Raw genomic sequence first — 27,606 nt, forward strand, 5'->3', positions numbered from 1 at the left:
AGTGATTTTCGAAGCTTGCTTCTCTCAAAGCATCTGGAATAAATGACATGACACGTATAATGAACTGAACTGAATTAGAATTAGGGCCAAAGGCCAAGCACAGGGACCTATGAGGTCAGTCAGCGCTGAAACGGAAATTGAGAGAAAAAGGTCTGAAAGGTGTAACAGGAGGAAAACCTCGCACTTGCACTATGAATCAATTGTTAGGAGAGGGTGGAAAGTAAGACGGAGGAAAGAGAATATGAAAGGAGGTACAGTAAAAGGAACGGAAGGGGTTGCAGCTAGGGGTCGAAGTCACGCTACAAAGAATCTTAAGTATGCCTACAGTACACCGCATAAGGTGCACTGACGGCACTAACCCCCTACGGGAATGACACGTGTATGTCATCCTCTTGGTCTAAAATCCGATCCGTGTTGCAAAGGTTAGTTTCAAAGAAATATATAATGCAAAATAAATAAGAAAATAAAGGGAAACGTTCCCACACGAACTCCCAACGACTTCATAACCTGACCTAGCCCTTTAATTTTTTTTTTTTTATCTTTTATTCAAAAATGTTCAATGTACAATATACATAGTCTCGAGTTCCAATATTACATGAAATTTCCTGTAACAATGTTCCCCAGCACCTCACCTCACTTTAAACCTATCTTAAATTTGTTTTTTCTTTATTCTTTTTATTTTACAAATGTTCATCATACAACATTTACCTTGTATTTAATAACAGTTTTCCTAACGGCCCTCAAAAATCCACAACTCAAGAATGCAGTTTTTATTTAGCATAAAGGATGCCGAGTTATTTTGCAACGTTCATGAACACCCCCTTTCTAGTTTCAGAAGTGTTGTTTGACACATAAACTCAGACATTATATGAAGCTCTATGAAAATATACACAGCACTAAGCAACACAAGTTACACGACATATCGTCTACAGAACACTAGACCCCAGTGGATTTCAAAATTTATCTATAAAATGCCAAATAAGTATTAAAACGTGAATATACTTTCACTCAAGAGATCGAGCATTCGGCAATGATGTTTTAGCCAAATAACTATTCGAACATTAAGAATTCCTTCTTTGGAGGCAAAGAGACTCAAAAGTTTAAGGATCATAAAATAAATACGTAATTCTAGGGAAAGTTTCATAGATTTTACGGACAAAATCATTGCTACTGCGTAGTTCTCAACTTTGTGACTACTACAAAGAGGTTCAGTTAAAAAATATTAGCTCAGAGAATGAGTTGTTAAGTGTGAAAGCAGATGGACAAGGTCTGAAGAGAGAGAGAGAGAGAGAGAGAGAGAGAGAGAGAGAGAGAGAGAGAGAGAGAGAGAGATCTTATTCTCGAAGGAGGCAACAGAATCCCACTCCTGCAAGAGGAAAGCCACTGAATATAAATCAAAGAAAACAAAGTGCGGTCGGGAGATGGATTTTAACAAAATGGATGCACACTCGTGTCCTAAGGTCCACTACTCTTTTAGTTTTCTGCAAAAGAAAACTATTGAGATGGCTATTTGTCTGTCCGTCCGCACTTTTTTTGTCCGCACTTTTTCTGCCCGCCCTCAGAGCTTAAAGACTACTGAGGCTAGACGGCTGCAAATTGGTGTGTTGATCACCCACCCTCCAATCATCAAACATACCGAACTGCAGCGCTCTAGCCTCAGTAGTTTTTATTTTATTTAAGGTTAAATTTAGCCATGGTCATGCGTCTGGCAACGCTATAGATAGGCCACCACCGGACCGTGGCTGAAAGGTTTCATGGGCCGCGGCTCATACAGCATTATATGCTGTACAGAAAATTCGATTGCGCCGAAGAAACTTCAGCGCATTTTTTACTTGTTTCAATCATATGTGCAATATATAGGTTGGAATTATGCAAAGTATCATTTAATTAATAATATCGATAACAACTACGCCAATGCCACTCCCACTGGGTAATTATTTTACTAGTCATATCCGGTTAGTGATAAATGACCAATTGAAATGTGACTGGCTCAGATTTTGCAACAGAGGTGATTATTAAATTTAGCAATAAATCTCCCGTGCGAGCACGCGTACTATTCAGCCAACACATCTTTGGGTTGGACCAACTGAAAGAAAAAGAAATTCAGATTCTTCATCTGCCTCAGGACCGATCAACACTTCCTTGCCCTGAGTCCAAACATAAAAAATTAACTGATATTAATACGGAATTTTAGAATAAAATGTAAACTGACAGATGACAAGAAAAACAAATAAAAAATGCGCCGAAGTTTCTTCGGCGCAATCGAGTTTTCTGTACAGCGTATAAAGTTGTATGAAACTCTCAGCCACGGCCCATGAAGCTATCAGCCGCGGCCTGTGAAACTTTCAGGCACGGCCCGGTGGTGGCCTGTCCTATAGCGTTGCCAGACGCACGGTCATGGATAACTTTAACCTTAAATCAAATAAAAACTACTGAGGCTAGAGGGCTGCAATTTGGTATGTTTGATGATTGGAGGGTGGATGAGCATCATACCAATTTGCAGCCCTCTAGCCTCAGTAGTTTTTAAGATCTGAGGGCGGACAGAAAATGCACAGACGGACAGACAAAGCCATCTCAATAGTTTTCTCTTACAGAAAACTAAAAATGTGTATAGTTCACCATTTGACTTCTGCGCCAATGTCACAATCCAGCGAGAGACTAAATGCCCCACCATCACCATCTGTCTGTCACATCCCGAAGAAGATGACATTTCTGCCACTGTCATTTTCGCGCGATGCCTTTCTCTCTCGGCTTACGAAATGCAGCAGCGTTCAACTTCTCAGAAAGTTCAATGCAAATCATCGCATTCAGAACTATTCTTTTCTAGCGGAAGTGCCAGAAGTGTACCGTGGCTAAATATAAAAGAGAGAGAGAGAGAGAGAGAGAGAGAGAGAGAGAGAGAGAGAGAGAGAGAGAGAGAGGCGAAGGAGCCAAGTTGTACCATTCGTACGGTAAAACAAGTGTTTATGTTCTGCATTTTAACGTCCATCACTTTTCCTTTTCTTTGTCAGCAAAGATTTCCGTTGGTTTTGCTAGGCATTATTCTGAAAGCTCTGTATTCGCGACTATGTTTTCCATATTTTCAAATCTTCACTCTGTGAAACTGTTGATGCTTCATGAGATCATTTTTCATCTATTTTGTTTAGCATTTCACACATTTCTGTATTCATATATATTTCTAACTGTTTCTATAAGAAGACTTATCCTTAATGATGTTTAATTTCATAAGTTCCACAAAAAAAAACACCCTCCAGGCCATTTATATATTAGTAACGTCAATTCATTAGACCAAGTTATGATTCGTTCACAAAGAATCCATTCGTTAATGCGTCCTATTAGCCATCATGTTTATGCTCTCTTTCATACAATCAATCAACTGCCTACACATCAGTGAGTCCGCACATATATTCACCAGTTCATTTGTTGGTTAAAATACTTAATTTCACTGTATGTTAAAACATGCACCTTTGAATGTTATAAACCAGTGTGCCTACATCAGAAAGATGGGAGATATAAAAGTTTCAGACTGCAACCTTTCTTTTCAGCTGTCTACAGTGATATCACTGGATACAACTGTAGATTTCATTAAGCCCATGATAAATTTTTCAAGTCGAGGTTGAACAGCAACAATGGGTTGTAATGACAGACACACTACTGCTCATACATTCAAGTACTTCACCATCAAAAAAAGGATACATTACAAGGATGACCTTGACTGATTTGCCGGTTTACATGATACAGAGCGAAACAGGACACTTCTGCACTTCTTAAGAATTGCTTCTTATGAGCTGCAGTACTCGTCGTTATCTGATGAGTGGCTTTGCAAAATTTGGAAAGGCCAAGTTAGAGCACCTGTAGTAGGAGGGAGTGCAGACACAAAAGACAGCCAAGGAAAATGTGGCTACTGTGGATGGGACAGCCTTCCTTCATACATAGATTTGGCTGAAAAACTCCTGGAGCTCCTTATTCATAGGCAGGGTTTCCCTATTTTGCTGTTCGTACCACCATGTATCCATTGTGTAAGCCTGGAGAGGAGTCATCTTTCTAATAAAGTAGTCCAGTTAAGGTCAAAGGCAACAAAGATATGAAAAAAAATCCTTCTTGATGACTTAAGAGCAAACTTCTGCATACTGGTATCGTTAAGGAGAAGGCACCGAGTGTTAGTGAAGAATGCCATAAGCAGACGGTCTTCTTACACAGAAAAAGTCCATTTTTACCACAGGTCCTGGCAAAAATTTTGAAGCTTAACCTTAATTATGATCAAAACACTCAACATTACCTATACTTGGTCGTGGCGCAGAGCATAAGCAGCACACTGTATACATCCATGCTTTAACAGATACTGGCATCAAAAGAGCTTTCCATGGCAAAGGCAAAAACTAGTTCTGGATTTGACTGTCAGGAATTTGTTCCTAGAATGACAGTTCAAATGTTTTCACTGGATTAGATTATCAGACTAAAATCTGTGTAGCCAATGTGCTCTCTAGTCAAACTCATACTTGTTCCTCGGTCAGAGATCATGTAATCCCATTCTCCTAGTGATATCTTTAAGGTTTTCAGTTTATAATTTGTGTCAAGTTAGTCCACATTTCTTCCTACTGATTTAAGCTACTCTTGTGGATGTTATCTGAATTTGAAACACTTTTCAGAAGCAATCAAGGTGCCAAATCTACCTTCTCGTTATCTCAATATCCAATTGAGATAGAATCCATCAAAAGATTATTTTCATCCTTTTCCTTGCAATCCAGAGGGCCAATCAGTCTTGCACTTCCTGTACATCGTGAGTTGCCGTTCGATTTTTCCACACCTACAAATATTTCATTGCAATTTTTACAGCTCAGCCATAAAAACTAGTTAACAACTACGGAATTCTTTTGTCGTTTTGTCAAAATCATCAACGACTTTTGTCGAATTTTATCATCGGCTACTACAGCCAGTCTTACTCCATCAGTGAAATCTGATCAATCCATATATTGGGGATTCTGATTTTTGTGTTGCTTCTAAATAGTTGCCTTTTTCATTTTCGGGTGAAGATTTCTTGCCACTGTAAATAGCACTGACCAGATGCAGAGCATCAGTGATGCAAGATGCTTTCTGTTCAGTTTGAAGTTTCACCATAAGCAACCAATGGTAAACCCAAAGTGCTCTCAGCCAACAAGTCAATTTCTTAAGCAAAACATGAGGTTCTTGAAGCTAAACTCAACACCGCTCCAAGTCTAGATGGGCACAACTGTGATATTAAGGAAAACTCTTTGTCTATATGCTGGACAGACAAGATCCGATCTGCAAATGCTCAAGGAGTATCTAGTTGCATCTATTAGAATAGAAAGAATAGAATACTGAATTTTGGCCAAAGGCCAAGCACTGGGACCTATGAGGTCATTCAGCACTGAAAAGAAACTGAGAGTAGAAAAGTTTGAAAAGTACACCAAGAAGAAAGCCTCGCAGTTGCACTATGAAATAACTGTTAGGAGAGGGTGGATAACAAGCTGGAAGAGAGAATATGAACAGAGGTACAATAAAAGGAATGAAAGGGGTTGCAGCTTGGGACCGAAGCGACGCTGCAAAGAACTTAAGTAATGCCTATAGGGCACCGTATGAGGTGCACTGACGGCACTCGCCTACTACAGGGAGTTGTGTCTATTAAATTTAACAATGTTCAACGATGAAAAATATGTAAGCTTTCCATCTACTAATGCTTGTTGATGATCATGGAACCGCGCTAATGGAACTAGGCTTTCCAAACCCAAGACTGGGATCTAACCAGAGAATGACATTAAGCTGTACCATTCCCATATGCTGTTAAAGACTACTAATAAAAAAACATTCCATCATTGCTGTGGTATAACTACTGTACTGACCAAAAAATCGGACAAAATTACGGAAAGACATACGCTGCATATATGCGCACTGAGAGACTAATTTCATTTATTAACGAGCAGGACTGAAGAACAAATACTTCGGGGCTGAAATACATAATTACCCTTGGTCAGACAACGTGGATTTGGAATATAAAGACACAGCAGTTCAACTTACTGCAAAAAGTTAAGTATATCTTAGTTTAACCAGACCACTGAGCTGATTAACAGCTCTCCTAGGGCTGGCCCTAAGGATTAGATTTATTTTACGTGGCTAAGAACCAATTGGTTACTAGCAACGGGACCTACAGCTTACTGTGGAATCCGAACCACATTATAGCGAGAAATGAATTTCTATCACCAGAAATAGATTCCTCTTGTTCTTCATTGGCCGGTCGGAGATTCGAACTCGCGGCCAGCAGAGTGCTAGCTGAGAACGGAACCCACTCGCCCAACGAGGAAATCAACTTACTGCAAATTGAAATACATTGTAGTTTTGCAATTATATAAGCGATTAGCAAATAAAAACACCGCATTATACCCAGTTTGAAAGGAAGTCTACCTAAGCTTCATTTTAAAAATTTCTGTTTGCATCAACACTTCTCAGTGTTTCAAATCTTCTTACGACATAGATACTATGCAATTCCTCTCAAGACTTTCGTTTTCCATGGAAACTGAAATTCATGTCCCATGAGATGATTCAAGTTCTATCAGTTAAATGGTAGTTCTTTTCCAAATTATGCTCCAAAGACTAGAGATTTTAAACATAAGAAATCCATTGGACCTACCTTATTATGACTGTCGTTAATTTCCGTAATATAGAAAGTATACAAAATTATTACTTTTATCATTGAATAACTTTACTGTTCAGTGACACAGAACTTTTCATCTTTTAGTTTTCAGTAAAAGGAAACCACTGAGATGGCTATTTGTCTGTCCGTCCGCACTTTTTCCTGTCCGCCCTCAGATCTTAAAAAATACTGAGGCTGGAGGGCTGCAAATTGGTATGTTGATCATCCACCCTCCAATCATCAAACATATCAAATTGCAGCCCTCTAGCCTTAGTAGTTTTGATTTCACTTAAGGTTAAATTTAGCCATGATGGTTCGTCTAGCATCCGCTATAGGTGGCAACGACACAGGCCACCACCGGGCCGTGGTTGAATGTTTCACGTGCCGAGGCTGAGAGTTTCATACAGCATTATACGCAGTACAGAAAACTCGATTGTGCCGAAGAAACTTCAGCGCATTTTTCACTTGTTTACTTTAGGGTACACTGTGCAAAGTAAAGAATGCAGAACCTTGCAGTATACATAGAACGGTGACAAGTTTAACGCCCAATCTAATAAGAATAAATATGTTTCTGGGAAACTGGTTACCTGGAAACGCGTGGGGTTACCGAACTCAGATTTCTGGGAGTCTTATATTGAACAAGCAGCCTATTGGTTATCTTCGCATGGCTTTGTTAAAATGGCCGACATTTAATGCCCGGCTGAACGAACAAGGATGGCCAGAATTGAGAAACCTGGATTGAATTGAATATAAAATTTAGGCCAAGGGCCAAGCACTAGGACCTATCAGGTCATTCAGCGATGAAAATAATGTTGAAACAATTGTAAAGAGAGGGTGGAAAGTAAGACGGAAGAAAGAGAATATGAACGGAGTTACAGTAAAAGGAATGAAAGGGGTTGCAGCTAGAGGCCGAAGGGACGCTGCAAAGAACCTCAGGTAATGCCTACAGTTGGTACCTGGATAACGTTTACGCTCTACGTACTTTACAGAATAGAATAAGGTACAAAATATAGGCCAAAGATTAAGCGCTGGGACCTATGAGGTCATTCAGAGCTGAAAGCGAAATTAACAGTAAGAAGGTTTGAAAAGTGTAACAGGAGGAAAACCTCGCAGTTGCACTATGAAACAACTTTAGACAAGGGTGGAAAGGCAGATGGAAGAAGGAGAATATAAACGGAGGTACAGTAAAAGGAATGAAAAAGGTTGCAGTTAGGGGCCGAAGGTTCATAAATCCCTATAGTTCCGTACAAAGTAGTAACAAAAGTCGTGAACTACGAGGCCTGGTTTTAATGGTCTCATGATGACAAGAATTTTCTCTAATTGTCGAATACTTTCCAAGAAATGGAGACTGGTGTATTCTTCATATTATGTATCACAAAGATGTTTATTACCTTCTGTAAGTAGAGCAATTTCAACCTTTTTTTTTCCCAAGACATCTGAAACAATCTCACAGAAGTCACGTGATGATCGTAGCTCGTTTTGATAGAAGAGTAAAATCAAGATGTTGTACAGTATTCGCGATTAGAATCATTATGGCAAATGTCGAAACAGTGCTACTGTGATCTTTCTCCTGTTATGTCACAGCAGCAACTGTCTTATTAGCGTGCCATTACTAGAGTGGTAGAGTGGCAAGAATTTCTATCCTACTTGATTTATGGACTCTTAAAATATTTTGTTACTTGGATAGTCTGTGAAATTTGCTAAAATATTTTATTGCTTGGATAGTCTGTGAAATATGCTAGAATATTTTATTACTTGGACAGTCTGTGAAATTTGCTAAATATTTTATGGCTTGGATAGTCTGTGAAATTTGCTAGAATATTTTATTACTTGGATAGTCTGTGAAATTTGCTGAAATATTTTACTACTTGGACAGTCTGTGAAATCTGCTAAAATATTTTATTGCTTGGATAGCCTGTGAAATTTGCTAGAATATTTTATTACTCGGACAGTCTGTGAAATTTGCTAAAATATTTTATTGCTTGGATAGCCTGTGAAATTTGCTAGAATATTTTATTACTCGGACAGTCTGTGAAATTTGCTAAAATATTTTATTGCTTGGATAGCCTGTGAAATTTGCTAGAATATTTTATTACTTGGATAGTCTGTGAAATTTGCTAAAATATTTTAGTGCTTGGATAGTTTGTGAAATTTGCTAAAATATTTTACTACTTGGACAGTCTGTGAAATTTGCTAAAATATTTTATTGCTCGGATAGTCTGTGAAATTTGCTAGAATATTTTATTACTTGGATAGTCTGTGAAATTTGCTAAAATATTTTATTGCTTGGACAGTCTGTGAAATTTAGTAAAATATTTTACTACTTGGACAGTCTGTGAAATTTGCTAAAATATTTTACTACTTGCATAGTCTGTGAAATTTGCTAAAATATTTTATTACTTGGATAGTCTGTGAATTAACCAATAAACCGTTCATCCCACACAGCCGGAGCCAATTTAAAAATAACTGCAAAAGGAAAGAGATTGCTATTACCTCCAATTCAACTCTTCCAACAGGTAAACACACCAAGTTGCACTATATCAACAGATGAACTAGATGCAGCGTAAACAGCTTAACCAAAACAGAGGAGCTAGATGCAGCGTAAACAGCTTAACCAAAACAGAGGAGCTAGATGCAGCGTAAACAGCTTAACCAAACCAAAACAACTAGGTGCAGGGTAAACAGCTTAACCAAAACAAATGAGCTAGATGCAGCGTAAACAGCTTAACCAAACCAAAACAACTAGATGCAGCGTAAACAGCTTAACAAAAACAGATGAACTAGACGCAGCGTAAACAGCTTAACTAAAACAGATGAACTAGACGCTGCATAAACAGCTTAACAAAAACAGATGAACTAGACGCAGCGTAAACAGCTTAACTAAAACAGATGAACTAGACGCTGCGTAAACAGCTTAACAAAAACAGATGAACTAGACGCAGCGTAAACAGCTTAACTAAAACAGACGAACTAGACGCTGCGCAAACAGCTTAACAAAAACACATGAACTAGACGCAGCGTAAACAGCTTAACAAAAACAGATGAACTAGACGCTGTGTAAACAGCTTAACAAAAACAGATGAACTAGACGCAGCGTAAACAGCTTAACAAAAACAGATGAACTAGATGCAGCATAAACGGCCTAACAAAATAACTATCAGCAACCGTCTTAACTATGCAGTGTTACAGAAACTGAACAAAATTGGAGCTCGTGTCCGGCTCATCAACGGGAGAAGACATAACAGGCCCTGACGTCAGTGTTATAAGAGTCCACTTAATAAAATCATAGCGCTTTCCCATTCGGCTTTAGTTTGCGTCACGGTGGTGTCCTGTGTCCCGTACTTGAAACTTTATGTTAGCTTAGGTTTAATGGAAGAAGAATTAAGTGAAATACATGGAAGCAAAAGTTCTTAAAGCAAAATAATGCTCATTTATAAGGAAAATGACATGACAATTACATCCTGGCACACACACACACACATACACACATATACACACATATATATATATATATATATATATATATATATATATATATATATATATATATATATATATATATATATATACAATATATAGGTATTTATATATATATACGTATGTATATATATGTATGTATTTATATATATACATATATATGTGTGTGTTCTTAGCCATATAAAATAAGTCTAATTCTTCAGGCCAGCCCTAGAGAGCTGTTAATCAGCTCTGTGATCTGGTTAAACTAAGGTATACTTAACTTTTTGTGTATATATATATATATATATATATATATATATATATATATATATATATACTGTTTATATAAACATATATTCATATGTTTATTTATATATACAAACACATATATACAAACACATACATACACATATACAATATATCTATACAGTATATATGTATATATATATATATATATATATATATATATATATATATATATATATATATATATATCTAATTTATGTAAGAGGATCTAAGTAATAGAAAGAATCAGGTCTGAACGACAATGAACCAAAGCGTACATAGAGATATCTGGCATAGAAATATAGAAATAAGGCCCAAAATGTAATAAAACTGAAGTAAACGATCCGACTTTTCTTGTCACCATGATTTCCAAATCGAGATCTTGGCAAGTCCTCAATCTCGCCGCTCTCAGTCGAAGAGGATACTTTGATTTTATGATCGAAGTTCTCTACCATCTTCACGAAACGCAGCCCATGAGAACCCTGTCTCCTAGGCGCTCTACGGAAACCCAAGTGAATCGTTCAGTTATAAAGTGGGTGAAGTTTTTTCATTGCTTTCTGAATGGCCCCTTCTGGTGAATAAGATAGAAAATAGAATTTAGACCAAAGGCCAAGCGCTGGAACCTATGAGGTCAATCAGAGCTGAAAGGGAAATTGACAACGAGAAGGTTTGAAAGGTGTTAACTGGAGGAAAACCTTGCAGTTGCACTATGAAACAACTGTCAGATGGAAGAAAGAGAATATGATACGATGTACAACAAAAAGAATGAAAGAGATTGCAGCTGAGGGCCGAAGGGACGCTGCAAAGACCCAAGTAACACCTACAGCACACCACTTGAGGTGCACTGATGGTACTAACCCCCCACGAGGGCTTCAGGCGAGACACTGATTTGATCAATGGAATTTAGGCTGTCAAGCCAAGCACTCTTTACTGACGCCTATAGTTTACCAAGGGAGGTCCCCTGGAGAGGTGCACTGATGGCAGGGCGCCCAGGTGAGACATGGCAACAAGCACTGTGACGTCACTGTCGATCTCCCCCGCGAGTCTTGCCAAAGGGACACCAACCGGAGACTGATTTATACTTTCTCGCGCTCTGTATCTGGCAGACCTGTTTATCGTGTATATCTATTTATATCTCCCGTCATGATATACATCCTTTACATGAAGATATAATACAGCCATCAAATTCCAGTCCTTTCATGTGATATTTCAGCATTACATCATCGCAAATCGGCGGATAAGAATCAAGTAATTAAATCACACACCTTGATAAAAAAAAAAGACAAAACTCGAATGGTATGACGAACAAAAGACAAAATGTCACGGAACGAGGTGGAATGACTTTGTCACTGTAATGGAAAACAAAAACACGCTCTAACAGAAAACAAGTAAAATATGCGCCGAAGTTTCTTCGACGCAATCGAGTTTTCGGTACAGCGTATGATACTGTATGAAACTCTAAGCCGCGGACCGTGAAACTTTCAGCCATGTACCGGTGGTGGCCTGTGTTGCTGGCACCTATAGCGGTGCTAGACGCACGGTCATGGCTAACTTTGACCTTAAATAAAATAAAAACTACTGAGGCTAGAGGGCTGCAATTTGGTACGTTTGATGATTGGAGGGTGGATGATCAACGTACCAATTTTCAGCCCTCTAGCCTCAGTAGTTTTTAAGATCTGAGGGCGGACAGAAAAAGTACAGAAGGAAACTAAAAGGCGGTTTTCATGATGCTTCCTCTTCCTCTAGATCTTACAATCCCTTTCTTTTTAGGCACTGAACAGGATATATATATATATACTGTATATATAGCCATCATCAGTAGCAACAAATATGATCCATTTTCTATACTATTTATACTACCCACATGACAGTCTTAGTAAAATAAAATGCAATAAATTGGCAACATTCGCATTGCTACTTGATGAAAATTATTATACCTTCTTTCTTTGTGTATCCCCCTGCACACATTTTAGACATATATATATATATATATATATATATATATATATATATATATATATATATATATATATATATATATATATATATATATATATATGTATATGTATAAAATATGTGTGTATGTATGTACAGTATGTATGTATGTCTAAAATGTGTGTGTGGGGGGATAAACAAAGAAAGAAGGTATAATAATCTTCATCAAGTAGCAATGCGAATGTTGCCAATTTATTGCATTTTATTTTACTAACACTGTCATGTGGGTAGTATAAATAGTATAGAAAATGGATCATATTTGCTGCTACTGATGATGGCTATATATACAGTATATACATATGCTGTTCAGTGCTTTGCTACTTATTTTTTCATTTTACATTTCCTGTAAAAGTCCTACTAAACTATAGGTGATGTACGACACTGAAAATTTCAATCTCTTCCCGTCACAAAAAACAAAAGACGAACGAACTCATTCTAATACAAAAGCAGATTGCTATTACAATAGCTAATACCAGATTGGAGTAAGAAATTTAGACTTAAAACTTCAAACCTAGCATTTAGACCAAAGGCCAAGCGCTGGCACCTATGAGGTCATTCAGTGCTTAAACGGAAATTGACAGTAAAAGGTTTGACAGGTGTAACAGGAGGAAAACCTCGCAGTTGCAATAAGGATCAACTGTTAGGAGAGGGTAGAAAGTAAGATGGAAAAAAAGGAATATGAATGGAGGTACAGTAAAAGAAATGAAAGGGGTTACAGCTGCGAAGAACCTTAAGTAATACCTACAGTGCACGGTCAGATTTACTATAGGTAAGTGATAAATAATAATGTGCATGTTAAAAGAAATAGGATTTGATCAGATTTACTGTTGGTAAGTGATAAAATCCTATTTCTTTTAAAAAGCACATTATCATTTCTAACGATCTAAATTCATCATGACTTTAATCAAAGACCTGTCCTGCAACGAATTAGTCCTTCTTTCACGGCAAAATCGTGTTCATTCTATGAAGACGTCTTTCTCTGTGACACTGAATTTTGCCCGGTACAAATCACAATCGGTGTCCCTCCCTCCCTCTCTTAACCCCCTGCATGGCCAAAATCGTACAATACACACACAGTGAAAAAGCACAAAAGAGAAGCCCGTGTTTGGATGACAAGAATCTCTCTCTCTCTCTCTCTCTCAACAATGCAAATTGCCGCCCCTTCTTAATCACAGATGCACTTGCGGGCAACACGATCGCCCAAATGAGCTCCATTAACCTCTGCGACCGACCATAAAGATGATCTTGAACTCAGCACAATCTGCTGACCCAGATGCAAAAGTACTTTCAGTTATGACCTGCAATTAATTCATTTGGGTCAATATATTTTAGTTTTCTGTAAAAGAAAACTATTGAGATGGCTTTGTCTGTCCGTCCGCACTTTTACTGTCCGACCTCAGATCTTAAAAACTACTAAGGCTAGAGGGCTGCAAATTGGTATGTTGATCACCCACCCTCCAACCATCATGTTGATCATCCACCCCAAATTGCATACCCTCAGCCCCCCCAGTAGTTTTTATATATTTAAGGTTAAAGTTAGCCATGATCGTGCGTCTGGTACCGCTATAGGAGCCAACAACTCATGCCACCACCGGGCCGTTGGTAAAATTTTCATGGGCCGCGACTGAGAGTTTCATACAGCATTATACACTGTACAGAAAACTCGATTGCGCCGAAAAGACCTCGGTGCATTTTTTACTTGAATTTTCTTGAATCTTCTGTTATGTATCGTACTAGATGAGATACGACTTAAGGTCTCCAAAAAATAAGATTTGAATGATATTAAAAGGAAGTTAAACATCAATATCTCTGTCAAAAGAAATAATGTCATAAATATAATACAGCTTACGCAATATTTTCCAACGTTTCATTTCACCATCATTTCCTAACTGATGTGCACGTAAAAATGCCCAAAATATAATAAAAATTTAATAATAGCTGCCACTTTTCAATATTATTTTTCGAATCAATGTCAAAGAAATTATGTCCAAAATATAACAAGTAAAACATGCGCCTAAGCTTCTTCGGCGCAATCGAGTTTTCTGTACAGCCTATAATGAAACTCTCAGCCGAGGCCCATGAAACTTTCAACTACGGCATCGGTGGTGGCCTATGTTGTTGCAAGACACGATCATGGCTAACTTTAACCTTAAATAAAATAAAAACAACTGAGGATAGATGGTTACAATTTGGTATGTTTGATGATTAGAAGGTGGATGATCAACATACCAATTTGCAGCCCTCTAGCCTCAGCAGTTTCTAAGATCTGAGGGCGGACAGAAAAAGTGCGGACAGACAGACAAAGCCATCTCAATAGTTTTCTTTTCCACAAAACTAATAAAACTTAAGTAATAGTTTACTCTTTTCTTGTTAACATTATATTCAGGTAGAGAACTCTGCAAGTCCTCATTCTAATTCTCAGTCGATGACTATAAGGAGCCAGACATCCGTTTCACTTCGATGACTAAATTTACTATATCATCAATATACAACAGATTTCTAATTACACTATAGACTAATGATTTAGAATACTACACTTCATTTAAAGTAATTTATCGTTTAATCTTCGACGTTTCTTTTAAATCATAATTTAGTTGATTTTGTTTCATTAAAGAGCTATAACGTACAAATAACTTCCAGCTCCAATTTATTTTTATGGAAAATATTTCCTTTAATCCGTGCACTGAATATTATCACCAGTTTAATTTAGTTCAGCTCAACGCTCGGAAGGAAGACAGAACGGTTATTATTTCAGTTACAGACACTCGAGAAATTTTTAGTAAACACAATAACTAAGCATTTACTTACGCGAAGAAAAAAACAACAGCTCTGCTAACCTTCAATACGAGTGACCTGAATGAGAGCAGATCTGTACAAACACGAGAAGCAAACAAGCCCTCGTGTGAAGAGCACAAACGAAAAACAAACAAATGCCAAAGGAAGTTGTATAACGTGACCCAGTGTAATCACTCCACGTGTTTGCTACGGCATCCTCACCCCTCCCCCTCTCTCCCTCTCTATTCATCCCCACCCCCACCCCCTCCCCGTTTCTGTTTGGCAACAGGTCAGAGAAGAAGTCAGTGAGGCAAGTCGGCAAGTCGGATCTCTGTCATTGAGGAAAACAAAGAGGACGGAGGGCATTGGGGGGGGGGGGGGATGGACCCCCGTGAGAGGGGAGGGGTGTGGGACGGGGAGAAGGAGAGTGAGGGGGTGCGTGACAGGGAGGGAGGGTGGGAAGGCTTCGGGAGCGCTCGAAAGAAGACACCCAAAAGGCAGCTAAGGCAAGGTCAGCTGTGAACGGAACAGAGCGAGCACGCAACAGTTTAATGGTGAACACCAAAACACAAATAGAACGGGGAGGATGTGTGTGTGAGTGTGTGTGTGTGTGTGTGTGCTTGACATGTCACTTGGTACCCTGTAGAGAAGTAGTGTCGTCAGTGCACCTCACCTCGTGCACTGTAAGCATTACTTGAGGTTCTTTGCAGCATCCCTTCGGCCCCTACTAGCTGCAAGCCCTTTCACTCTTCTTTCTGTACCTCCGTTCATATTATCTTTCTTCCATCTTACTTTCCACCCTCTCCTAACAATTGCTTTATATTGTTCGGCCCTAGGAGAGCTGTTAATCAGCTCAGTGGTCTGGTTAAACTGAGATATACTTAACTCCACCTTCAAAATCTCCTTGACTCCTAGTTTCTAATTCAGCGCTGAATGATCTCATAGGTCCCAACGCTTTGCCTATGACCTACATCTTATGTCACTTGGTCCTTCTGAGACGGCCGACCATGAAACCAATAATAGAGTTTTCTAGAATTCCTCAAGCAATTCTGATAAAACCACTCTCACATCCTTGCGTATATCTAAGGGAAAGTAAATCTTTGTTTCTGAAAAATTTTCTTCTTTTTCACCCTTTAGTAATAATAATAATAATAATAATAATAATAATAATAATAATAATAATAATAATAATAATAATAATACTCGACATACGGAAATATGATCCAACTGCATTAGAATTCATCTCGAATCACAAGGGCAAAATTTTTTAATCAATAAACCAGTGGCTTTCAAAACAGCACATTTAATTGTCGGTAAAAGAAAACTATTGACATGGCTATTTTTCTGTCCGCCCTGAGATCTTAAAAACTACTGAGGCTAGAGGGCTGCAAATTGGTATGTTGATCATCGGCCTTCCAATCATCAAACATAGCAAAATGCAGCCCTCTAGCCTCAGTAGTTTTTACTTTACTTAAGGTTAAAGTTAGCCATGATCGTGCGTCTGGCACCGCTATACAGGGCCGTGCTGAAAGCTTCATGGACAGCGGCTGAGAGTTTCATACAGCATTATACGTTGTACAGAAATCTCTCCGGCGCATTTTTTACTTGTCTTTTTCTTTCAAGGAGAGAGGAACTGCAGTGACTTAACTGTCGACTGGAACTTTCGTTCCCATATCTTGGTACTCCTAGGTTTCAAATTTTGAAGGTCTAGCTTCGCAACTACCGAAGTGACTCAAGGTCAAAGCCTGGCGAAAAACAGATTAATAATTAAAGCAGAAGCAACATAATATCGCCCAAAAGGTGCGGTATTATATCGGCAATAATATTAAGAACAGCAAAAATTATCAGCATCAGTTCATTAGTATAATTTAGGATAAAATTATTATTATTATTATTATTCAGAAGATGAACCCCATTCATACGGACAATGCTCACAGGGGCCACTGACTTGAAATTCATGCTTCCAAAGAATATGGTGTTCATTAGAAAGAATTAGCAGAATATAATGGGAAATACAGAGAGAAGAGATCACTTACCAAAAAATAAAAAAAAAATAAATTAACAAATAACTAAATAAATAGCTGAAAATGTGAGTAAATTAATAAAATACAAAGAGAATTGTATTTGGGTAGTAATGCATTGCATCTTCGCTTGAACATCTGAAGTTCTAAATGCACCACATCCTCTGGGAGGCTGTTCCACAGTTCAACAGTGTGGGGAATAAAGGACCTCTGGAACTGAGGAGTTCGTCAGCAAGGCACATTTACTGCATACTGGTGCTGCTGTTCATATTTTTTTTTTCTTACAGCTGACCACAAAGCCGCCCAGAAAGGAATGAGTTGGCAAATGAATCATACCAAAGATTCCATACAAGGGTAGTTTTGTTTTAGGTCTCTCTCTCTCTCTCTCTCTCTCTCTCTCTCTCTCTCTCTCTCTCTTGTGGTCAAAGGGAAAGGTTTCATTGTTGACCAGAAACTTGAGCAACTTGCATATACCTAGATGGGCTGAAGAGAAGGGCCGGAGATTCGTATATGGTAAGAGCGCATAATAAACGTAATGGCAGAAGACCAATAATAAGCATATATGGGCAAATCAAAAGTAATTTCAAAGAAATAAGGCCAAATAATAAGCATATATGGACAAATCAAAAGTAATTTCAAAGAAATAATAAGGCCAAATAATAAGCATATATGGACAAATCAAAAGTAATTTCAAAGAAATAATAAGGTCACATAATAAGAATATATGGGCAAATCAAAAGTAATTTCAAAGAAATAATAAGGTCAAATAATAAGCATATATGGGCAAATCAAAAGTAATTTCAAAGAAATAATAAGGTCAAATAATAAGCATATATGGGCAAATCAAAAGCAATTACAAAGAAATAATAAGGTAAAAAAATAAGCATACGAGTACATGGACAAATCAAACGTAATTTCAAAGAAATAATAAGGTCAAATAATAAGCATATATGGGCAAATCAAAAGTAATTTCAAAGAAATAATAAGGTCAAATAATAAGCTTATATGGGAAAATCAAAAGCAATTACAAAAAAATAATAAGGGCAAGTTATACAAAAGCACGAGTCAAATACAATATAAAATACTGCCTCAATACCATCCCTGGTAACCATTAGTTCCTCAGAAAGTCTATCTATAAGATTGAAGTCTATTTTAAAATTACTTTGTATGCAAAGGAAATTGAAACCCAAGGAACAGCTTAATCCTGCATAGATTTATGCTACTAAACATAAATAAGTAATGCAGAGGCATCAATGGAATTCTACCTTATAACAGCGTCGCTATAATTTCAAAATCAGATAAAACCCTGGAAACACAGAAGAATGGAAAGAGTTAGAAATTTTGACGTGAGAATTCTAGAGGGCATGACCTTCACATAACATCTGTAGAAGTGTCAATTCTGATATCCACACATGTCGATGGAAAAGAGGATTGCTGTGCTGTAGATTAAGCCAACCTGCTGAATGAATTGAATTGAATCTAGAATTTAGGCCAAAGGCCAAGCACTGGGACCTATGAGGTCATTCAGCGCTGAAACGGAAATTGACAGTAAAAGGTCTGAAAGGTGTAACAGGAGGATAACCTCGCAGTTGTACTATGAATCAATTATTAGGAGAGGGTGGAAAGTAAGATGGAAGAAAGAGAATATGAAAGGAGGTACAGTAAAAGGAACAAAAGAATCGCAGCTAGGGGCCGAAGGCACGCTGCAAAGAACCTTAAGAAATGCCTACAGTGCACCGCATGAGGTTCACTGACGGCAATACCCCGCTACGGGGCCAACCTGCTGGGATGGGATCTTGCTCCAAAAGCAGCCAGTCAATAAAAAAAAGAGTGCAGAGTTTAAAAGCTCCAGAGAGCAACACCTAGTAGGGGATACTTGTACTGCTTCTAAATACATACGTTTTCAGATTATGATTAAACCAAGGTATATAGAAGGGAGGCTCCTTCAATATACCTTGGACTAAACCTGACTCTTAAACGGACTAGACCGAACAGCTTTGCCAGAGACCAGGGTGACCTTCAGTGTGGAGGAATACCCCAGTTTATGCGCATTCATTCAGCTCAAGGGTCCTTCACCGAGCGTACGAGAGAGAGAGAGAGAGAGAGAGAGAGAGAGAGAGAGAGAGAGAGAGAGAGAGAGAGAGGTACCAGCCGACCCCAAAGAACTATGGAGCGGAGGAGGTGAAATTTTACAAACGCATGTATTAAGAAGGATCAAAACCCAAGCACTGTGACCCTAAGGTCATTCAACGATATATATGACGAACAAAATATCATTGGGATGAGTCTCAACAAATGCTGATTTATTTGGAATAACATTTAAAACAATATTTTGCCGAAACAAAACATTTCAGTTCTTGTAAACCGAGATACAAGAAGTATTCCCATGCGCATGCTGCCAACATACAAGAAAAAACACAAAAAACAAAAGGTTGCAAGCACAAAACTTCCTATAAATAAAAACACATTTCAGTGACTTTTCAAGACACTGGGTATCGAGAATAGAATATAGTATTTAGACCAACGGCCAAGAGCTGGGACCTATGAGGTCAGTCACTCAGCGCGGAAAGGGAAACTGACAGTAAGGAGGTTGGAAAGGTGTAAGAGGAGGAAAACCACGCAGCTGCACTATGAAACAATAGTTGGAGAGGGTGGAAAGTCAGAAGGAAAACACTAGGTATGTGGCTGCCTCTCTCATCAGCCCATGGATGAAAAACAATCCCTAAAACTAAATGAGCTAATACGGCCGGTTATTCAAACTTTTATTTTTATATAAAGATTTGAAAGCCATCTTTTTTCATTACTCTCCCGAGCACTGATTTCTTCAGAAGTTTCTCTGCAATTAAATAATTGTTCAATGAATTGCAATTACATTTCTAAGGCACACTAACTGTATTTTTATTATCAATTCATATAAATTCTACCTACTCCTAAATCATCTAACATTCCGAAAATCAAAACCCGCTAGACAGTGGCTTTTCTGCATCAGTAATTTTTACTATACATAATATAACTTCGAATGTTGTGACCTTACCGGGGGAGCTCCGCCCCTTCCGAAACCGATACTGATGGCCACAAATTTGTCCACTGGGACAACCACACATTCAAGCTCTTTCGGCCATGCACATATTAACCCTGGCCAGGTAAAGGAAGGCTTCACTCCCCCCCCACCACCTTCTCCAAAGACCCCCACCCCACTGAGAGTCATAATTACTGGTCCCTTATCATCTCCTCGATCTAGGCAATAGGCTCAAATCCCAACCATACTTTTAAATAAGAAAAATGAATAGTGACTATTAAGGTAACGAGATGAATGATGCGCATCATTATTTTCTATCTTAGATACGACGAACACAATATCCTTGGCTCCGACAGCCCGTGTCTACGTATCTACCGTAGCACCATGTTTTAAGTTGGAATTCCAATACATGGCTTTTCCATACCATAACATAAAAACATCAACTCTCGGATACAGAATATAACTAGCGACACTTGCACAGCAAAATTTTTAAAATCGTCTTCGTCGTCGCCTCACATGGTCAGGTTGGCCGAGTGGTCTAAGGCGCCAGATTTAAGCTCTGGTACTCGTGAGAGTGCGTGGGTTCGAACCCCACACCTGACAGAAGGCGTGGTATCTTTTCTTGTTATAATTTTTACATATATAACTCGGTATGAATACGATGATTAATTTTTCAATAGATTTATTATCGACGTTGCATTTCATCGATAATAAATTTTCAATTTAACCAGTTATTCCATACTTTTGTGATGAAAACACAGAGTCTTTAGAAATTTAATAATACACTGCCCCCTCTCCATATGGTAAAGAAAAATATACATACATTCTTTTCCAACAGCAAGCCCTTCGCCCTAACTAGTGATAGTTTTGGAATGTTACCCATAACTAGTGACAGCTCTGGAATGTTAAAAACAACAAATCATAGCCATATTCATACTTCAACTGTTTTAACGAGACGTGCAAAATCTTCCACAACGTCTTTCACGCATTTTGGCCCTTTCATTCTAATACCCCTTTCGAACCATGTATCCAGCCCTCTTTAGGTCTTCTTCTCCTTCCCCCTAACACTAGCAAATACACACCCTTCCACAAACGTACCATCCTCCAATCTTTCCTTAAGACCAAAACTTCTCAAAACGCTCTGATATTTGACTTACCTCATCTATCTCCAATGATCATCTCAACAGCTTCAACATCTTTCTTTCATTTGCATTCACCATCCAGACTTCATTTCCATATATTCTCCCTGTGGCCTTCACAGACACTTCATCTCTCCAGTCTTTACCAGACACCCACTTTCTTTTTTTTCACTATTCTGTGACTTTCCTCATCTATCATCTTACCACCGTCCATTATATTTACTTTCAAATACCTAAATGAATCGTCTGATTCCATTCTTCCACCTTCTGCAATCAACTCTTATGGTAGTTAAAGGATAGGATGTTTCGAGGGTTTTGTTGAGCCAACTCTCCTTTATAGAAGTGAAGCATCGGTGTTAAGTAATAATAAAAGACGTTGAGATAAAATCATCTGCATAATAAATACTGCATAAAAAGAATTGAAAGGGTGAGACATAAAGTGACACTTGGCAGTGGTAAAAAAAAAAAGCATACATAGGTAAAGGGCTGCATCAGTATTCTGAAATGGTTCAGGCATGTGAAAACAATGTATGAAAGGAAAGTTAAAGGAAGAAGGAGAAAACCTGCAAAGTACCGGACGGACTGCGTTAGAGAGGTATTGGGAAGGAAGGGCCTTAATACCCAGAAAGCACGGGAGTTCCAGCAAGATAGAGAAGAATAGCACTGTGCATTGTAAGGGAATCGACAAGGAGCTGGCGAACTTATGCATAGGTCTATGAAACAGCTTATTCATGATGTTGCTTCACAGGAGGTTCCACCAAGTGTTAATGTTATAATCACAACTGTCTTGTTTTTTCTCTAGGGGCACCCTTGCAAAGTAAAAGGAATTAATGCTGGAAAATACTGATACGCAATTTATATTATATATATATATATATATATATATATATATATATATATATATATATATATATATACTGATACACAATTTATATATATAAATATATATATATATATATATATATATACTGATACACAATTTATATATATAAATATATATATATATATATATATATATATATATATATATATATATATATATATATATATATATATATATATATATTATTAACAGGACCTCATTCAAACTGGATGGTATTTAGTGGAGGTATTTATTCAGAGAAAGTTACAAACTTTCTAGGACAAACAGTCATCATTATCAAGTATCCGTACAATGACCAGACGCGTAGTCCAGCTGTATTTATATCTGTGTGCTGGGTACTTTAATCCCATAATCCTATATATTATACACACACACAAACACATATATATATATGTGTATATATATATATATATATATATATACACACACACACACACACACACATATATATATATATATATATATATATATATATATATATATATATATATATCTCTCTCTCTCTCTCTCTCTCTCTCTCTCTCTCTCTCTCTCTCTCTCTCTCTCTCTCTCAGCCTTCATTTGCCTGGCCTTGTTTCTCTTGAGACTTTTGTTTCTACTCGTCCCACTCTAAGCTAAAATTACAAACCCTCTCATTTTCTTCCTATTTTGTCGGCTGCCCCCTTTTATCAACGCATTTAATCTTTCCATCTTTTTACTAAAACTGTTGCCATCAAAAAGACATATATCCCCTGGTTTGTATATATGTATGTATGTATGTATGTATATATGTGTATATATATATACATATATACACATAATATATATACTATATCATATATATACATATATATAGATAGATAGATAGATAGATAGATAGATAGATAGATAGATAGATAGATAGATAGATAGATAGACAAATAGTATATTAAAACGAATTATTACAGTTTGGCATTACCTGGAAGTAAAATTAAAATGACCAAATGCTACTTCTTCAGTTATATTACCCATCTATTCCTGTTTCATTTTCTTTATTCACAATTCATTTTAATAAATATATTCGGATGAAAGTTTAGGGTTCAACAATATTTTTCATCATACACCCCGAGCATTTTTCGTCTGCATCCCTGTTTCGTCTGCTTCTCATTATGACATTATTTTATGTCTTTAGGAAAAGGTATTTCAAAAGCGGACATGGGAACAGTTGACGCAAAGTATTATGTAATAACGCATTTGTTAAAAAAAAAAAAATGAGAATAACTGTCTGGACCTGAATTTAAGCCAAGAGGCAGCCAAGAAGGAAGTATCATTTATCAACGTTCACAATTCTCAGCTGGGAAAAACAATCATATGAGTGACTGAATTTCACCAAGCATCCAAGACAGACAAGGCTTTTACTCTACGTCTCATCCAAGAGAGACAAGGCTTTTGCTATAAGCCTAAGTCATATGACAAGATTTTCCGGCCAAGATCAAAGACCCAGGCAATGCAATGTCAAGATCCACTCAAACACTCTTAAGCGAAACACGCGTCATTATACTAAATGTTAATACAGTTATTCAAGATCTTGAGGAACAAAAGAGAAGTTTGTAAACTTGCTTATCAGAATTCCGCAATAAAATATTCCATGTGTGGGAAAAGCAAGTGAACTAATTGTTTCCATCCAAGCGCTGTGGAAAAGTACATCCTCTTTAAAAACAACGCCGGGCTAGATTATTTTCTCGGTAACATGCAGATCCAACAAAATTTCAACAGAAAAGAGATTAAAACGTATCCTGGCCGGTCAATGGAAAATCAAAGTATAGGGTAATGATGGGAAGAAATTTAAAGAGACTTCATAACACATTACAAAAGAAAGGAAAAACTGACAACGTATTGCTCCTGAAAATACACATTTCAGGGGAGGCGCCCTTCTCTCACGCCTCCTTAGCTCAGGGGCAGAGCACTGGTCTTGTAAACCAGGGGTCGAGAGTTCGATTCTCTCAGGGGGCAACGGAACATCCTCCAGAGGATTTCTTTAGTTATGCTTATTGCTAAGTTGGGTAACCGGAAAGGATTGTTGCTACCTTACATTCAATAGCACGAGAATGGCATTCAGATTAACCAATACACAAGTGATTCGTCATATTATACATACGTACTCGAACAAAATATCTTCCTTCCTATTTCTTGCTCTCTCCTTGCAGTTTCTATTGAAACTGACGAACTGTCTTGCTCTCTTTGCAGTCTCTATTACGATTGACAGACTGTCTTGCTCTCCTTGCAGTCCCTATGATGACAGACCAATTACCTTGCTGTACTTGCTATCGTATTATAATTGATGATTTGTCTTGCTCTCCTTGCAATCCCTATTATGGTTGATGAATTGTCCTACTGTCTTGCTCTCCTTCCAGTCCCTATTATGATAGACAAATTATCTTGCTCTCCTTGCAGTCCCCAGTCCATATTAAAACTTATTACAATGATGAGTTGTTTTCTTGACTTGCTCTCTTTGTAATCCCTATTACGACTGTTGAATTGTTGAAATGTCTTGCTCGTTCAATCTGTTACACTGCACTCCCTATTACAAATGACAAATTGTCTTGAAAGTCCCTATACTTCTGCATTTGTTTGCCTCTGTTATGAATGACGAGTTTGTCTTGTAGTCTCTGTTACTCTTTGCGGTCTTGCTCTCCTTGCAGTCCCCATTACAGTTGACAAGTTGTCTTACGACTGAATGACGAATTTGTTTGCTCTCTTTGCAGTCCTTATTACGACTGCCGAATTGTCTTGCTCTCCTTGCAGTCCCTGTTATAACTGACGAATTTTCTTGCTCTCTTTGCAGTCCCTATTATGACTGACGAATTGTTTTGCTTCCCTTGCATCCTCTATTACAACTGATGAATTGTCTTCCTTTCCTAGCAATTATGACTGGTGGACTGTCTTGCTCTCCTTACAGTCCTTATTACGGATGACGAATTGTCTCGCTCTCCTTGCTGTCTCTACTATGACTGACAATTAGTCTTGCTCTCCTTGCAGTCTCTATTACGACTCAAGAACTGTCTTGCTCGACTTGCAGTTCCTATTACAATTGACGAATCGTCTTGCTCTCTCCCGCAGTCCCTATTACGACTGACGAATTGTCTTTCTCTCCTTGCAGCCTCTACTACGACTGGCGAATTGTGAAGTCTTATTTCAGAGGTTGCAAGTCTCACTGATAAACGGCATCCCTGCCACTACTATACAAATGAAAAAGCCTATAATTCATTTTAAGAAAGAGCTCGCCATGGAAGAAGTTTAAAATAATGATGTTTACAAATAAACAAGTCATCACAAGAACAAATATTAAAAGTAAAATTAAAGACGGCTTTGCTGTTTACCAAGACATTCCGAATATGTACCAATTCCGGTAAAACCCACACATTATAGACGGTTCCTAAAACAAGGGCATGAACACACTGCATCTTGCAAAGTAACCATACAACACATGAAGAACTAAAATGGCATGTCCATACCAGTCATAAGGAAACAGTACTGGCTAATGTGTTTTATTTATAAACAAGACAAAGCATCTCACAACTCCCTGGGAACAAAGTAATTCCAAGAAACCATTCTCTTGATTAAAATTCGCCAAGGATATTCCTGTATAAATATGATGGTTTTGCAATCTCGCATGAAAAATTATGAATTTGGCACTTATAGTAAAATATCCTGTGTTTGTCTGTAAATAATCTTCTCCCATTTATTTTTAATTAGGCACTTATAGTAAAATATCCTGTGTATGTCTGTAAATAACCTTCTCTCATTTATTTTTCTTACCTTTTTTCAGGACACGAACAGGATAAACACCTCAGAGATGATATACCACAAAAGGCCAAAAGTTGACACAACTCGTGTCGGATACTGCCAACACCCAGATAATGTATATAACCCTGGAATGCCAGGTAAGGCAGAGCACGAAGTACTTGCGTCAACCAGCCCTACATTATCTGATCACAGGCTAATTACAAGCAGCAGTCTCTTTCTTTCTACATTTGTGTTTTTAACCAAAAACTTTTTCTCCGTTTTTTAAAAATAATAATAATAATAATATTGCACTTCCAAGTACCACATATGCCTCACACAGATGCCGCCATGGTTCACCGTCACCCAGAACTACCAGGAATGTAAAATGGACGTTAAGGAACAAAAAAAACGCCTTTAACTGGTTCACCGTCACCCAGAACTACCAGGAATCAAAATGGAGGTTATGGAACAGCAAAAGCCTTTAACTGGTTCACTGTCACCCAGAACTACCAGGAATCAAAAATGGACGTTAAGGAACAGCAAACGCCTTTAATTGGTTCACCGTCACCCAGAACTACCAGGAATCAAAAATGGAGGTTAAGGAACAACAAACGCCTTTAACTGGTTCACTGTCAACCTAGAACTACCAGGAATCAAAAATGAAGGTTAAGGAACAAAAAACACCTTCAACTGGTTCACTATAGGCCAGAACTACCAGGAATCAATAATGGAGGTTAAGGAACAGCAAACGCCTTTACCTAGTTCACCGTCACCCAGAACTACCAGGAATCAAAAATGGAGGTTAAGGAACAGCAAATGCCTTCAACTAGTTCACCGTCGCCCAGAACTACCAGGAATCAAAAATGGAGGTTAAGGAACAGCAAACGCCTCTCACTGGTTCACTGTCACCCAGAACTACCAGGAATCAAAAATGGACGTTAAGGAACAAAAAACGCAATCATCTGGTTCACTGTCACCCAGAACTACCAGGAATCAAAAATGAAGGTTAAGGAACAAAAAACGCCTTTAACTGGTTCACCGTAGCCCAGAACTACCAGGAATCAAAAATGGAGGTTAAGGAACAGCAAACGCCTTTCACTGGTTCACCATCACCCAGAACTACCAGGAATCAAAAATGGAGGTTAAGGAACAGCAAATGCCTTCAACTAGTTCACCGTCGTCCAGAACTACCAGGAATCAAAAATGGACGTTAAGGAACAACAAACACCTTTAACTGGTTCACCATCACCCAGAACTACCAGGAATCAAAAATGGAGGTTAAGGAACAAAAAACGCCTTTAACTGGTTCACCATCAAACAGAACTACCAGGAATCAAAAATGGAGGTTAAGGAACAACAAACGCCTTTAACTGGTTCACAGTCACCCAGAACTACCAGGAATCAAAAATGGAGATTAAGGAACAAAAAACGCCTTAAACTGGTTCACTGTCACCCAGAACTACCAGGAATAAAAAATGGACGTTAAGGAACAACAAACGCCTTAAACTGGTTCACTGTCACCCAGACCTACCAGGAATTAAAAACGGACGTTAAGGAACAACAAACGCCTTAAACTGGTTCACTATCACCTCAGAACTACCAGAAATCAAAAATGGAGGTTAAGGAACAACAAATAC

General features: G+C 38.0%; 1 long non-coding RNA gene and 2 other non-coding genes across 3 annotated transcripts in view; 2 read left to right on the forward strand and 1 right to left on the reverse strand.

The window, feature by feature from the left end:
• Positions 1–27,606, reverse strand: part of LOC136852512 (uncharacterized) — a 172,059-nt gene that overhangs the window by 68,399 nt on the left and 76,054 nt on the right. The gene's annotated exons all lie outside the window — the stretch shown is intronic.
• Positions 20,723–20,806, forward strand: TRNAL-UAA (transfer RNA leucine (anticodon UAA)). The gene has a single exon. It is a non-coding gene; the product is annotated as a tRNA-Leu (tRNA).
• On the forward strand, positions 24,125–24,196 carry TRNAT-UGU (transfer RNA threonine (anticodon UGU)). Its single transcript has one exon. It is a non-coding gene; the product is annotated as a tRNA-Thr (tRNA).

The sequence above is a fragment of the Macrobrachium rosenbergii genome, chromosome 25 (assembly GCF_040412425.1).
Source record: "Macrobrachium rosenbergii isolate ZJJX-2024 chromosome 25, ASM4041242v1, whole genome shotgun sequence".
In the NCBI taxonomy this organism is placed as follows: domain Eukaryota; kingdom Metazoa; phylum Arthropoda; class Malacostraca; order Decapoda; family Palaemonidae; genus Macrobrachium; species Macrobrachium rosenbergii.